The 16,372-nt window shown below is 42.9% G+C and overlaps 1 long non-coding RNA gene across 1 annotated transcript; it reads right to left on the minus strand.

Annotated features, from left to right (window-relative positions):
- Positions 1–6,443: 6,443 nt before the first annotated feature.
- LOC111812552 lies at positions 6,444–15,920 on the minus strand. Its single transcript, XR_002818039.1, has 3 exons — positions 15,883–15,920; positions 10,131–10,256; positions 6,444–6,651 (listed from the first exon to the last, which is right to left on the minus strand). It is a non-coding gene; the product is annotated as an uncharacterized LOC111812552 (long non-coding RNA).
- Positions 15,921–16,372: the final 452 nt, after the last annotated feature.

Here is a 16,372-nt window from a genome sequence, read left to right on the forward strand (position 1 = left end):
TATACTCTACCATATTTTTTTTAAAAAAAGAAACCCTCCCCCCAAGTTGTTTAAAGATGTTGCCATAATCATATGTGAGAATTTTTTCCTAAAGTTCCAGTCCTTAGTGTTAGTGCCAAAGTGAATGCACAGACTTTCAAGAAAATTTGTATTTTATTTAAGCATAGGTGAACTCTCAACCTATGAAAAGATTGTTTTAGAAGGAAATGCCACAGATTTCATTGTAAATTCTTCCAGCCTTTAACAATGCATGTTCCTAAGACATGCCACCTGTGTCACTGAAGCCCGTCTTGCTGTATCAGAAGACATTTCCTTCTTTCCCTCTTTGGTGGAGATGGAGAAGAGCTGGCCTGCGTTCTGTGTACTTCACCTTCAGCCCCAACTAGTTCTAGTTGTTTTGACCCTTCTGGAAAGCTGTGGTCTCCTCCCTTGGCTTCACCTTCATGTATCTCTTCTGAATTCTGCTTCCACTTTGCTGTAGTTCTGTTTCATAGTTAGGGCCTGTCTGGTGCCAAATCTTGGGTCAATGGTTTTGGACATCATTAACACCAACTCTTAGTTTACAAAGGACTTGAATTGTTAGAAGGACTTGAAGTCATACTGAGTCATGCAGAGTAAATTACATCCTGAGAACATTGGTAATGGCAAGGAAGTTATCCTGAGGCCTCTGAGACAGAGAGCATGACGAAGAGGCCACAGGGACCAGCACGCGGTGCAGTGTGCACTGTGGGTGTAGACTGCAGGAAACGAGCTGTGCTCGGCATGAGTGTGGGGGAGCAAGCTGACCTGTGGCCTGTGGGGCGAAAGCTCTGGGAGGGAAGCTCTGTGTGTGGCAAGGCAGCTGGCTCACATCCCTGGGGTGGTGGCTTCCAGGCATAGTGAGAAATAGATACGGTGGGATAAATGAGCTGTTCAGATGGAAAACATGAGCTTGGAGGATGACTCTGTCCCCACCTTCCAAGGAGGAGTCCCTATGATTCCTGTCTGGATGAGATACCAGGTGCTGATACAGGCAGCGTGGGGGCATTTATCAGGAAGGGCAGGGCCTCCGTGGAATGAGTGACACCTTACGCTCATGCAGCACATCATGACTTATGCCACACATCAACTGCCCCCTGCTCTCAGCAGGCCGTATGTTATGACCGCTCTAGGTGAAAGGAGCTCCGTGCAGGATCAGATGGCCAGAGGAACAGCTAAGCCAGGCATGGCACCCTTTGGGCTTCTATTCTGGTGCTCCTTGTTCCACTGCATGCTGCTCTTCACGGAAGACAGATTCTTGCTGAGATTCTTCCACCAGGACTAGAGGATGCATGATCAACTAAGACTCCAGACTCTGGCCTGAGCCATGCACAAGGAGGGGGAAGCTCATATGGAGAGATGGTGCACAGTGGAGAGTAAGTTGTGTCCACTGGCACGTTTAGTGGTGGCTCATTGACTCCCCAGATAACTGAGCCCCCTCAGAAAACAATGTTTACTGTGGTTTAGGTTTGGAGGAAACATGCTTTGACTATTGTACTTCTTGCTAAACAAAAGAAAGAGGACAATTCCTTTATATCTGTGTGTCCTATAATAATATAAAAGACTGTGTTCAAAGAACTACTAATGTCATTTCTTATGAAAAATACTCCAAAACTAAACATTATCCTAGGCTGAGTAGGTTGTGTTCATTGGGTTGTTCATGAGTCAAATGAGAAATAAATACTCCATTGAAACCAAAGCAACATTAAGTTTTCCCCAGTAAGAAAAGGCTCCTCTCACCACCCCCAGAGTTTCCACACAGATTAGATAATGGCCTATTTGGTTTTAACAAAGCTTTTGGCAGAATGTTGACAAGCCACACATGTGGCCTATGAACCTAGAGACAAAAGAGACTATTACTGTTACTTTGAGAAATTTTTACAGTTTGTCCAACAGACCCAAAGAAAGAGAAAACATTATATCCCACCTGGAGTAAAAAACTACTAAAATTAACAAGCCCAATAACAATGTGAAATTTCCCATAAGTCAGCTGCCATCCATTCAGATGCCCCAATCTAAATCTTCGCTTGGACCATAGCTTTAGGTGGGCCCGAAATACATTCATGGTAATGGTGTGTTAGGCTGCTCCTCCATTCTTCATCCTGAGGAGAACATGGAAGACATGCAGCCTATGTAATTCAGTGAGATCCCACAAAACCAATAGTGAACAACCAGGTGAGACATCTGAGCCCTGTCCCACAGGGCAGTGAAGTAGTTGGCTAAGGCCGTCCCCATCTGACGGATCAGAAAGACTAGAAGCTAAGCACCTGGTATCCAGCCACGAATGTGTAACTGCGAGCAAGGGGAGGGAGAACTCACTGTAGACCCTGTACAGCACCCCAGGAAAAAGCATAGAAAGTAGATGTTGGATGTGACTTAATAGCTATGTCACTTTAATTTTAATGTTATTCTTGGTCCCATGGTGACATTTTTCATCGTATACAAGTTTTCCCTTTGTATTTAGATGTCTCCAGGCTGAAGACTTCAGCCAGGGGATAATAGCATTTTGTGGGTTTGCATCTGCTGTCCCACACATGTCTGATGAACTTTCCGGTTTATTTGTTCAGTGCCTCAACAGTAAAACATTATCTGCACAAGTTTATCCAGACATTTATCAGTCTTAGTTCATGGTGTGAATAAGGCCCTGAAGCTTGCTCGCTTCCTCCGGAATCCATGGAGTTTGTAGTTCACGCAGTCTTTCCACTCTGTTGTATGAAGACCCTCACCTACACCACAAGGGAAACGGGGCATTTGTGGAGGGGTCATTGCAGACTGTGACCTGGCAGTGAAACGCAGTCTCCTGCAGTCAGCTTCATGTAGTTCTGTCCTGGCTGTGGAGATGGAAAGAGTGGCTCACTTCACATGGCCAGTGGCCTCACAGAGAAAGGCCTCTGCACCCCCAGGAGGTCAGTGTGCCTCTCTGGCTTCCACGGAGCACCATCTGCCCTGGCCGTGCCAGTCTCCTCCCTGGCACAGGCTGGACACTCTGTCTTGGACTTGTTCTGGGTGGCAAAGTTTCATGCTCTCTGTGATTGTGCTTCTACGAGGCTTTCACAACCCCAGCTAAGAAGAACAAGCAAGTTATACCACAACCAAACTACCATGTGGCAGAAGCTCCCTGGGGGCTTTCAGCTGAGCACACTGTCTCCTTTCTGAGAGAAAGCAAGTCAGGAGAGAGACTCTGAGTTCCACTTCATTCCACAAAATATACACCCCTTTAGACTAGGGGTTCAGCTGACGGGATGATAAGGGCCACTAAAACATCATGCTATAAATGCAGAAACTGATACACCATGGAGGAAAGAAGTGATTAATACAGGTTTGCAGCAGAATAATGGATTAGCTTGCTGCTGCTGCTGCTGCTGCTGCTGCTGCTGCTGCTGCTGCTGCTGCTGCTGCTGCTGCTGCTGCTGCTGTAAGAAATTACCATAAGCATAAAACAACACGAATCTCCTATCTCAAACTCTACAGGTCAGAGGTTGAGTGGCTGGAGCGTCACTCCTTCTGAAGCGTCCAGTGAAGAATTCACTTTCCTGCCTTTTGTACCTCCGGAGGGTTGCCTGTGTGGCCTTGTCCAAGGGACCCATTGTCCCTCTCAAAACCAGCAAAATAGCACCAGCTCTCCTTCTTCTCCAACCTCCTCCTCGCTTGCTATGCCTCTGACTCTCTTCAAGAGAGTCCTTTGTCAATGTGTGTGGCCCACAGTGTCCAAGACAGTTTCCCCATCACAAAACATTCACTTTAACCACAAATACAAGGATTTTTTTAAAAATCACTGTTGTCTGTAGGGTTGCATTGGTCTCTTGATGTGAACCATTGCGCTCCGGGGAGAAACAGTGGCAGGAATGAGAAGATAGACAAGAAGACAAGAGCTGGGTCGGGTGGTGGCCCATCTGCCTGGCTGGTGAAATGAGCCCTGAACAACAGTAAGGGCCTTTACTTATACCTTTGTAAAGTTATAATACACAATGTTGCCTACCGACTAATAGCCCACAACGTCCAGGCAGGATGTTTTTCTCAAGACTGAGGTAGCTTGACTGCTGTAGGCAATGGGGCCTCATCCTGCCCTCTCACATGGGATTGATTTCCAGCTTCAGCATGTTTACAATTTAGGGAATTAAGACACAGAAAATTTTGGAGGGGAGAAATTTTATTCTGTATATTATAAATGAAAACGAAGTCTAAACTTCAGCACCAAGAAACTAGCAAACTCATGGTTAATTTCACTCAACATATATTTACTACTTACATAACTATAAACCAGGTACTATGTCTGATAAATATCATAAATAATAGGCATTAAAATTATTTGATCTTTAATGTTATGCTTTAAATGTAGTTCATCAGTAAAGAAAATATCTGAACGTCCTTTAGAAAAGGAAACTTGTTAACAGTACAACTTCACTGACACATAGCCAAGAGCTTGAATTCCCAATTTTTAACAAGACGACTTTTCAGATCAATAACAATGAGATGGGAGGGCTGCAAGGAAAGCCAACATTTTGGCCCTAAACTTCTAAGATCAAGTAAGACTCAGGACATATGAGAACTTGTAGTGTTTCGTCATGTACCTCGGTATTGTCCCAAATTTTCCGATGAAGGAGATTATGGGGCCAAAGAGGAAAGTGATCGATGATGTAGAGTGTGCCTAAGGAGAGTCACATGGAGAGAAAACACTCTCAGGCTTTCACAGAGAGCACATTGGCCAAGCAATGGCCATGACTCATCCACATGGCTGACACTGACAAAGGTTCTACAATCTGAGGTACAGGATCTCAGGATAAATCCTGAGGGGATTTGACTGACCTTCTCAGACCCAAAAGCTACAACTCTTGTTGCATAGGTCCTGATTTACATTGGTCTTAACCATCCAGTAGAAAAATATGAAGACGAAATATAGGAAGTAAAGCCATGATGTTATGTTGAGCTGTGAGGGACTCAGGTCAATAATTTCTGACACTGCCAGTTAAACAGAAGACCCAATGCTATTATGGGCTACTTGACTCTTTTAGAATATTTTGCTGAGTTTACACACCTATAATATTCAATAACGGAACTTAGAAAAAAAGGGGATACAGATCAATGTCCATTTTGTATCTGTGTATGCAAAGTGGATGGGATAGATATATAGTTACATTCTGTTAATGAATAGAATGATTTGTTCTAATGATGTTTGTAAATAGCATATCAAGTCCACATCTTGTACAGCAATTAACTACTAAGAAGAATGTATGCAGTGTGTTAGTTATTGAAACTGTCCTAGAGATTTGATTTGAAACTGTCTCATTGCTATCTGTTTATCAATAAAATTATGAAAAAAAATAAAAATTAAAATTAAAAAAAAGAAACAATGAGATGAACCACCCAGCAGAAAATATGGACAGAGATGAGTGCCTGGTAGAAGACAGACATATGGACAGTGTCTACTTATAGTGAGAAGTCATTTTACCTGTCAAATTAGAAAGTACTTTGGGGCCGGGGAGATAGCTCAGTGGAATAAGCACTTGCCTGGCAAGTGCAAGGGCCTGAGTTCAATCCCTGGTTCCACAAAAAAAAAAAAAAGAAAGAAAGTACTCTGCATTGCATGTTTGTACCCCTCCAGAATTCTAGTGTCCAAACTTTAACCCTTACCGTGGCAGCAATTGGAAGTTGGAGCTTTGAAAGGCAATGAGACTTGGCTGGGTGTGGATCCTTCTAATGGGATATGGAAGAACCCTTGCAAGGAGATGAAGGGCAGAGCTTGCTCCCCCTGCCAGCTGAGCTAATGGCTGCTGGGAGACCAGCGAGTGCGCGAAGCCTGCCCAGTGTGCAAATGGAAACTTGGGAGATTTGTTGCAAGCTTGCTCACCTCCGGAACAGTGAGAAATCCTGTTGGTTGCTTAAACCATCCAATTTACATTTCCCAGTGTAGTAGCATCAGCTGATTACTACAACAAGCAGAAACACTAAAGCAACACCCAGGACTTGGAGGCAGGTTTGTTTAACAACAGACAGGTATTGACTAGGAATCAATTGTTCCTCCAAATGCAGGCGCCGATCTTGGTGATGTAGGCTTCATACTGGATAAGCAAGCAGGAAGTACAGAGGCAGAACGGCTTACCCCTTGGGAATTGACTTATAAAATGTGCATCAACATAACAGCTATGAATGCCAGCCAGATAGCTCAGCAGACTAAAGTGCCTGCGTAGGCAGAGTGCAGAGACTAAGGTTCAATCCTCAGCACCAATGAGCCAGCGATTGAGACAGGGAGTGGTGGTGCATGCCTGAAATCTCAGTGCTTGGGATGCTGAAAGCAGGAGGATCACTACAAGTCTGATCTGTGTAGTGAGAGCCTGTAGATCCTGCACTAAAAACATTAAAAAAACAAAAAAGTAACAGCTATGCATCACAGTGACCAGCCATTTCTAGGAGACAGAAGCAACTAGAACTGCAAAAGAACCATTACCTGAGCAACCAAGAAACTGCAGCATGTTGGCTGGGACGATATTTTCTGCTACATGTTAAGACAAGGAGATTGAAAAGATGAATGACGCTGGGTAGAACAGCTGGGACATGGCACCAGTGGGCTCCCCTGTTCCCCTTTGCCTCTGTGTCACGCTCTGCTGTTTGTCCCCATCAAGGTTGCTCGTCAAGCTGGAAAAATATCCTTTCACACACTGCACACAAACCTGACCCAGCAGTGCCTGTCTAGGGGTTTAACTCTCCTAAATATTGACACAAATAGGACAAAAATATATTTAGGAAAATGTGTTGATATAAATGGAGAAACCACCTACCTGCTCCTAACAAGAGAGTTGATTAACTGCATTATTATACATTGATAAAACTGAATATTGTGCCATAGCTAATTTAAGTATCTAGGGAAAATATTTCTTGTTTTTCTTTCTTTTGGAACTGGGGATCAAACTAAGAACCTCAACTTTGCCAGGCAGCTGCTCTGCCACTGGACTATGTCACTGGCCCCAAAAATATTTCTTTCATGTGGTGACATGTAAAAATTTCTGAAGTGTATCCTTAAACATAAATGGTAGCATTATTGTGTTCATTACATATTTGTTAATTACCCTATATTATTTACTGAATAAATATATTCCCATTCATGTACCTTGCAAAACAACCAAAAATGTCTAGAAGAAGAGTGGAGTTACTCTACATTCTACTGAATATTAATACAGACAACCTTCAGTAAAGGTGAAAGGTACAACTATAAAAACTGGTGAAAGAGATTCAATACAGTCTTTTGAAGCTGCCAGGGAGGAAAATAAATTAATGAAACAAAGTACATTGCTAAAGATATAATTAAAGAAAATTTTCCTGATGTAAAAGATGATTGAAAACTACTTACTGAGAGGATGCATTTTGCACCCAGAAATATTAACTCAGAATCGTCAACACCAACAGCCATCAGGAAACTGGAATTCAAAATAAGAATTCCAGGCTTATCAGGTACTTGTAATGGGAAAACGTATCGCACGATCCTCAGACTTCCCTGCACCCTTATCCAATGGCTGAGGAAAGAAAAGCACACCTCTGTGATTCTGAAGGGGAAGAAGTGTGGGGTAAGAATTTTATATTCAGCCAAACTATCCCCTAAGTACAAAGGGCACAGTTCTGAACAGACAGGAAACCAGAAATATTATTCTCCAAGGGGCTTGTTGCCAGAGACAAACCTCAGCCAGCCCAGCTCCAGAAATGACGAGAGAAGAATTTATGGTGCTCAGAGCACATATTTAAATGCAATCCCAAATTAAAAACAAATGTGGAGTTGAGTGTGACCAAATAGAACATAAATTTTGTAAATGTTGACAATGTATAAATGACAGAGTGAAGGAAAATTGTGAAAGAGAAAAGGAAGTGGAAGAGAACTTGAGCAAAATTCCCCTTTGACTCTTTTAAGGTGGCCAAAAGTAAGAGGAACACATTTTAAATGAAAGGAACAAGCAAGTTTTTCTGTTAAGCCTATTTAATAGAAAAACTAAACATTATAAAAGATAATATTATTAAGTTGAATAGTTGCTAATACAATGGCAAAAACATGATCCATGGAAGAAATAATTAACAAGCTGGACTTCATTAAAATAAAATAAAAGTCCTGTTCTATGAAAGACATGAACTAGGAGAAAATATTTGCAAAAGATCCATATGGCAAAGAACTGATTTTGGAAATATATAAAGAACTCCTAGAAACCCGCAATAAGAAAGTCAACAGCCCAATTTAAAAATGGGCAAAAGACCTGAACAAACACCTCATCAAGTATCTGCAGGTGGCAAGTGATATGACAGAGTGGGAAACGCTCAACAAAAGAAATGCATCTGGCGTGCAGCCGCACCACGGGAGCTGGGAGCAGGACACCGGTCAGGACTTCTCACCGCGTCGCCCCTGTAGAAGAGCAGTTGCGCAGGCCCGAGACCAGCAGAGGCGGCCAGGCCAAGCCCCCTTCCCTCATCATCCACACTTGGAAACAGCACCGACTCACTCATCAAGCCTCACGGCTGAATCACCTCCTAGATGTCCCACCTCGCAACACCCTTGCAAAGCAATTCAAGTTCACAAGGAGAGTGAGAGGGGACGTTTAAGCACAGCACAGGGAATCACTGGAAAGCTGCTTGAGGTAGTGCCGCACCTATTGGAAGAGCCAGCGTCCCAAACCACAGACACCATCAAACCCTGACAGCAAGGCAGCAACAGGCATTCTCATTCACCGCGGGTGGGTGCAAATCAGCATTGCCACCTTGGAGGGCAGCTGGGCAGTTCCTTAGCAACCTGGGCATGAGCTTAGAACGTGATCCAGCTACTCGACGTGCACTTAGAACGTGATCCAGCCACTCAGGCCTTGATTCCTACAACCAGGAGTTGAAACTTTGTGTTGCGGTAGAAACCCGCAGCCTTCTTCAGTTCCCAAAATTGGAAGCAAGTTGTTCTTCAGTGGGTGGACGGATAGGCAAACTGATACATGCCGGCCGTGGAGTATTAGTCAGTGCCAAGAAGCAGTGAGTGACCACGCCAGGAACAAACATAAAAGATACCAAATCCACACTGCTGAACAAGAAATTGTATTAAGACCTCCACACATTGCAAAATCCCAACTGTTCAGGAATCTGGGGAGAGCGAAATAACAGAAGCAGTAGAAAGATGAGTGGTTGCTGGAGTTTAGAGAGGAAAATGTGGTTTTCAAGGGGAAAAACTAGCGCCTGCCTGGCAAGCATAAGGTTCTGAGTTTGATCTCTGGTACTGCAAAAAAAAAAAAAAAAAAAAAAAAGGTTGGGTGAAACTGCCACAAATCTCTGTTCCTAATTAAAATCTTGGGGGCCAGGGAGATGGCTCAGTAGAACAAGCGTTTCCCTGGCAAGCGCAAGGGCCTGAGTTCAATCCCCGGTTCTATCAAATAAATAAATAAATAAAATTTTGTTATTACAATGTGTACATGTAAAAGAAAATAAGTACAGTCTCTTTTTTCATAATTCTGGTACAGCTTTAAAATCAAAACAGATTTACAAATTGATTTTTAAAAAATAAAATCATTTTCCATCCAAAATGTAACGGAAATTAGTAGTTTATGGGACAGACGATACTTTATGGAAATAAAGTTGTGTCTCATAAGGCATGACATTACTTAATTGGCCTACTGAAGATTCAACTATCCTTCTGGGTTTTTTTTTTTTACTTGAAATTATTTATAATAATGTACTTTGTTGTTTAGTAGTGCAAAGTCATCACTTCTAAATTGTGTTTTTTGTTAATCAGCTCAAGAGAGTAGCATGGTAATTTTTGGTACCAATAAGGCAAAGTATAAAAATATACCTGTGGATAAAAATACACCAGGGGCACTAAAATCACCCAATACTCTTCAGTTACAACTATTTAGAATACCCAGGTTTTATTTGACCAGCTTGTTGAATTCAAGACATCAAAGTCTATGATGTTTGAGTGCTCTCTCAGGTCTTTGTTTGGGAAAAACTAGCTTAGAGTTTTAGAACCTTAAGTTTCTTCCTAAGCATCTCCAGATAAGCAACCTTGGTGTATCCTTAGTGAGTGAAGCCTGATTTTAAGATGACTTGGGGCGTTTGCTACTTCAGTCTGATGTTGTCTACAAGTGGCCCAGTTTAAATACCTCAGAGTAGACACCTCAGGGAATCAGTGTTTCCCCTTACATCAGGGTAAGTCTGCAGACACAACAAGAGCTCAACTGGAAGGTTTGTGAAAACTATGACGTGTAGCTTGGCATCAGGGTCAGAGCCTAGAGAAAGACAGAAAACCCTGGAGATAGGAAATGAACGAGTACCTAAGGCCTATAAAGACATCAGGCAGAATTCCCAGTGCATGCTGCTACGTATAAAATTGACATCCTGCAGATAACAAGTTCTAATCAGAGATTCCCCAAAGAGGAGCCTGAAACTCCACCAGTCTCCACCCAAGCAATGGCACCTTGGAGTTTCCAGGCCCCCGCGGTCACCTTCGGCTCTCAGCTTCTGCAGGTTGCAGGGGCTCACAAGCCACTGGCTGCTACGGCTGCACTTGCAGGGACGGCATCCAGGAAAGACAGTTAGGCCCTCTCTATCTCCCCTTGCTTCTCTGCCCATTCATTCTTTTAAAAAAGTGCTAAAGAAGGCATCTCAAGGCAACCTGTTTTCTGAAGGAGAGCAGCAGAAGCTGTTTGAAAGTTGATTGCTCGATGAGAGTAAAGGTGGAAAATATTCCATGTGCCTCTGGATAGAAAAAAGTAACATTTAAGCCATGACCATTCTACAAATCTTGGAATCAATTCACTTTGAAAATTATCTATGTGGGCTGGTGAGATGGCTTAGTGGTCTAAAGCACCTACTTGGAACAAGCTTGGCAAAGCACAGGGACCGCGTTTCAATCCCCCAGCACCACATGCCAGCCAGCCCACCCCCTGGTGGGCTGAGCTGGACACACACACACACACACACACACACACACACACACTAAATAAACGTTAAAAAAAAAATTATCTACGTGTGTTGTGCTTGTAACGGATTGGAAGGAAGCCAAGATTGAAGGGGGCAGACAGAGGAAGGGAAAAGAGGAACGGAAAGTAGTTTGGGTGAAGATCACCAAGAACCAGATTAGTCATTATTTTCAACACCTTGCCAATAAAGCACTATTAAATATAAAGAATTAACAAAAATACTGGTGTAAAGTCATATTTTTATTATAAAATGTGAAAGAAATATGGCGCAATATAACATTAAAACTACACAGATACCACCAATGCAAGTGAAGTTCATTAAAGCACAGCCTCAACAGAACTGTTAAGTCTAGAGCCAGAATCCAGGTTCCCCGCTATTAGCACAGTGCAGTGATCAGAAGTGAGGGTTTTATCCCTGCAGGTGCTTAAGTTTGTTATCTTAACTTACTTTTTAAAAATAAGGTGTATTAAAGATAGATTTACTTCCCTTGTGCTTTATTTTCAATTTAAGGTATTTAGTTCAGTACTTGCTCAATTTACTACGGAAAACTTGCAATATGAATAATAATGGCTAATATTCTGGAGAATTCTAATAGCTGCTTCAGTGATATAATCTGAAGTCTTAGCAGCAAACATCTATAATGGTCATGAATCACATAAGGGTCAATATCAAGCTGTGATACTTAGTTTTGCTTTCAGTTTTTTCAAAATAGCCAAGGATTCTTGGAAAAATTGCTCTCTAAGTGTTCTTCTTGCCTGAAGGCACAAATGAGGTGGTTACACAGTACAGCATTTTAGTGAGTAGCTATAGGTGTGCACCACGCAGCCCCCTGCGACCACTGCCATGCAGCGTCTGGATGGCGCGCTCCTCCCGCCACATCTCCCTCTTGGAAGTGGTCTTTGCAAACTAAAGAAACAGCGTGCATCAGTGTTCCAGGGCTGCCATGAGACATACCACAGATGGGACTTACCCAAGAGAAAGCATTTTTCATAGCTCTAAACAATTACAATGCAAGGCCGCAGTTTTTGCAGGTCTGATTTCTTGGAAGGCCTCTCTCCTTGGGCTGCATGTGTAGACCTTCTTGCTATGTCTCTGCCTGGGCGTTCTCTGTGTGTACGTCTGTGGTGCTGCCCATTTCATGAGGACACGAGCACTATTCAAGATCTTGTTCCTGCCCTAAACTGCCTCTTCCAAAGCCACGTGCCCAAACACACCTCACTGAGTGGTGAGGCTCCACCTGAAGAATTTGAGGAGGATGGCTACAGTGTCTACACTAAGCAACGTCTACCATCTCAGAAAGATAACAGAGAGGTGGCTCCAGGGCAGCCTCACAGTGTCCTGTAGATGCTACAGATTGTATCATGCTGTACAATTGTAATCCCAGGTTACCATGTCATGTACCTTCATCCAGATAGTACAATACACACACACCCTCCCATGTGTCCTCTGTTGCCTGACCAGCCTACAGCTAACTTTGTGAACTTTTTAAACCCCAGGATTGAAAAATAATCCTGTTGTGTGTTCCAACTGATCAATGCATAAGTGGTAGAAGTTATTTTCAGTGAAATCTTTCTGTAAAACCAAAAATTAAAATATAGCCGTATAAAGAAAAAGGTCTTGAAATTATCCAAGTTAGAGACATAGACCACTCACACCTCGGGCTCTGGTGGGAGCGTTCCAGCAGTAGCTTAACAATTCTCCATGCTAACAGATCGTCCCAAATAATAGGAATTTTTCCCAGCAAGTGAAAGGAAGCTGGGTTGTTAGTCTTCTGTAAAACAGTAGTGTCAGCCCACTTGCTCTGGAGGAGGGACTGTTGCAGGACTGTGTGGACAGCAAGGTGAAAGTTAGGAGGCCTGTGCTATACGATAAGGAAATGTGTGCACCCCAAAAGGCAGACGTAGCCTCTCTGAGCTCCTCACGGCCCTTCTCAAAGCACACTGGGAAAGAGAACTGGTACAAATGAGATAAAAAAAAAAAAAAAAACAGGAGAGAGCAATACTCATTTTCTGCTTACTAGCAGTGTGGATTCCACTTTGAAGCTGAAGAAGGAGAGAACTTCCCCAAATAGTGTTGCTGTGGTTGACTAACTCTGAAGATCTCAGGTGTGATTCCCTCCTTAGTACTTGGAATCAGAAAGAGCCACAAAATCATGTGGGGCAAATGCTGATTTGTGCAGTTCAGCAGCCCCACTCACTCAGCAGAAACTGCTTTGATTTTTGACTTTCAGAAAGCTACTCTACCAGGTGATTATTATGGTAATTGGAATTAGGAACGGAATTACAGTGGAGCCCTAAATAACATAATGGTGATGTTCAAATGGCTATCTAGCTATTACGCTGAACTACTTTGAACAATGAGAGGGACAGGGTCAACTTGTGAGGGCACTAATTTTAATTTGGGGGAGCCAATTTGTTGGCCTTTCACTGCTTCCTTAGAGGAAACCCAAAGTCTGAAGACATTGCCCATGGCCTATATCCAAGGAGAAAATTAGAGCTCTCCTGCCCTCAGAGGAGATGTTTAGCTTCTTCCTTCTTTGAGGATAGTTGAGTTTCCCATTCGTAGGACTGGCAATCTGTCCCACAAAATGAGAGATTCTCGGGAGAGCTAATTACTTTGGGATGGTCTCCCCCTTTTTTAGTGTCTGTGAGCACATTATGTTTTTGAGAAAGGAGAGGATGTCGAGTGCTGCTCCACAGACATTATTTAAAGCCGTCATGTATCACGGAGCTCTCAGGTTAAAGTTCACTAATCATAAAACATAATACTGACAGCTAATTTGCTTCTGTCTTCATCTGCGAAGACATTAGCAGGGTTTAATGAGTGGGGAGCAGCGGCAAACATTCATTATATATTTTCAGATGATTGAGAGGATTATTATGGTAATTAAAATCAAGAGTCACAAAGAAGCAAATTAGAAATGAGAGTCCTAAGAATCAAATCAGTAGGAAGTGGGGCAAGTTTTACACACACACACACACACACACACACACACACACACACACACAAATGGACAGTCTGTCCTACAGTTTTTCCAAATTGTGCATTTTGTACTTTGCTCTTAGCTTTTAAAATATGTTAAAAGTGGACCAGGGACATAGCTCAGTAGAATAAGCACTTCTCTGGCAAGCGCAAAGGCCTGAGTTCAATCCCCCGTTCTGCAAAAAAAAAAATGTCAAAAGTATGTGTATATTGTGATAGCTACACACACAGAGAACTAGGTGTTTCTGATAATAATTGTCCTCAAGAAGCAAGCATATTAATGTCATAAACTATTGTTTCAAATGTTTATTATGTACATACTATAATGCTTCCACTGTTACAAGAATGGGTATGCATAATGCATACTCTGCTGCAATATGTCTACAGTAAACACATTATAGGCAACCACGTCACCTCAAGAAAAAGAAGGTAATTGATTCATACATGTGCTGATACTTATTGTTTTGGAACAAAACATGAGAACATTTGAACTCTGTTTTAATATATAAAATGAAAATGAAGAGAGTATGTGCAGGACTTTTTAACCTTCCATTTTTTTCTACTTTTGTATTTGGCCAGGAAGATGGCTCAGTAGAATAAGCGCTTGCCTGGCAAGCACAAGAGCCTGAGTTCAATCCCTGGTTCTGAAAAAAAAAAAATCAGGTTGAGAAGCCCTGACAGGAAGAGAAAATGTGGGCAGATGGACTTGCACATTGTTCAGTTTGGTGGGAGCGGGGGGAGGACTGTGACTCTTGTCTCTAGTGTGTGTCTCTTACTAACTTCCCTTTAGCTGATCACTTGAGAGACTGTTTTCTGAACTCAGCGGTCACAGAGAATTACTCTACTTTTGTATTTGGTCCAGAGTCTCATTCCATAGCTCAGACTCACAGTGATCCTCCTGTTTTCAGCCTCCCCTGCACTGGGATTACAAGCATGGGCCACCACACCTGGCCTCGGTGGCCTGCTCAGCATGCCCAGGGGCAGGGCTGGTGCAAGCTGTGGTGCTGGGGAATCGAACCCCAGCCCCTGCACTTGCCTCAGCAGGCACTTAGTCCACTGATCTATTTCACTGGTCCTTTAACTTTCCTGTTTTCTTGCATGATTCAAATTTTATCAGTGACATGTATTTTTGATTACTGTTAGCCAGAAAAAACAATAAGCAGGAGAAAGAGAGAGGCTAAATTGCAAAGGATAAGTTAGGAAAACAATTCAGATTGTCCAGTTGGGATTTTTATACTTCTTTTGAAAGATCAAACATTTACCTAATCTTTGGATATTTGGAGAAAAATCTGTAAACACAAGGGCAAAAATGTGGACCCAGATTCCCAAGATGAATTATCTGATGCAAACCCAGTCAGGTTTTCCCATGAAGGAGCCGACTTTGTGCCGCACAATGGGCAGAGTCCTGACTCAGAGCCCTTGTGTGGCCAGCCTGGCTAATGCTTCTGAAGGACATAGGGCCAGTAAATTCCCTGTGAAGCTCAATTCTTACAGCCTACTTTTCTTTCTTTTTTAAAAAAATTATTTTCTTATTCTTAGATAAATCTTGGTTCTAGTGGAAGGAAATCTTTGTTTACTTGCTTTGATCTTGTTAAGAGCTCCTTTAAAGCACAGGTCTCCACTGTAGAAATGCACATGCAGCAGAAGCTCTGACAATTGTGAGCGCGTTCCCTTCAGGCTTCTTCCCAGCCCACTACACAGAGGCCCTCGGGAAGAGTCTGGGGAGATGTTTCTGTCTGATCTAAAACAAACCAAGCAACTGATCTGTTTTTATCTTCTGGACAGTGTGCATTTTGTAACAAATCTTGTTTCTTGTTTTATAGGATTGAAAATGTGTAACCTAGGTGTCTCTAGACCATACCAGCTCAGGGCCAAAAATGACTGGTGATGTTTCTCTTGTTGAAATAAAATACCTCATGTCCCATATTAAGGAAGGAAAGGTTTACTTACCTCACAGTTAGTAGAGCTTTCAGTCCGTACTCGGCTAGTCTCCAAGGCAGAGTGGCACAGGGCAGAGGGCAGCCATTCATAGTGGTGGGAGATAGTGAAACAGCAAGAGCAGGTAGGGAGGAGCAGGCAGGAGGAGCGAGCCTCCGTCCCTCCTTTTGTTGTACACAGGCTGCCTGCCCCAGGGTGGGGGCAGCACTCACACCCCTTATCCTAGCATTGGACCATGAAGAAATCATTACTGCTAGAAGTCCACCCCATGACTGCGTGAAACTTTGGGGGGACATCTAGGTGCAACGCATAACACTGAGTCCATTAACATTAATTCTCAAACAAGAAGGGCAGGTGGACTTGCGCCCTCACAGAAAAGACCAAACATGTCTGCACACCCCTTGGGGTGCACCATGCATGTGTCACTTGGGGCTGAAGTAGCAGAAACCAATTGTTTTAGTTTAAGCAAAGAACAGGGAATTTGCTCTATGATTAGAAGTAA

The sequence above is a fragment of the Octodon degus genome, unplaced genomic scaffold (genome assembly GCF_000260255.1).
Source record: "Octodon degus isolate 3935 unplaced genomic scaffold, OctDeg1.0 scaffold00129, whole genome shotgun sequence".
NCBI lineage: Eukaryota > Metazoa > Chordata > Mammalia > Rodentia > Octodontidae > Octodon > Octodon degus.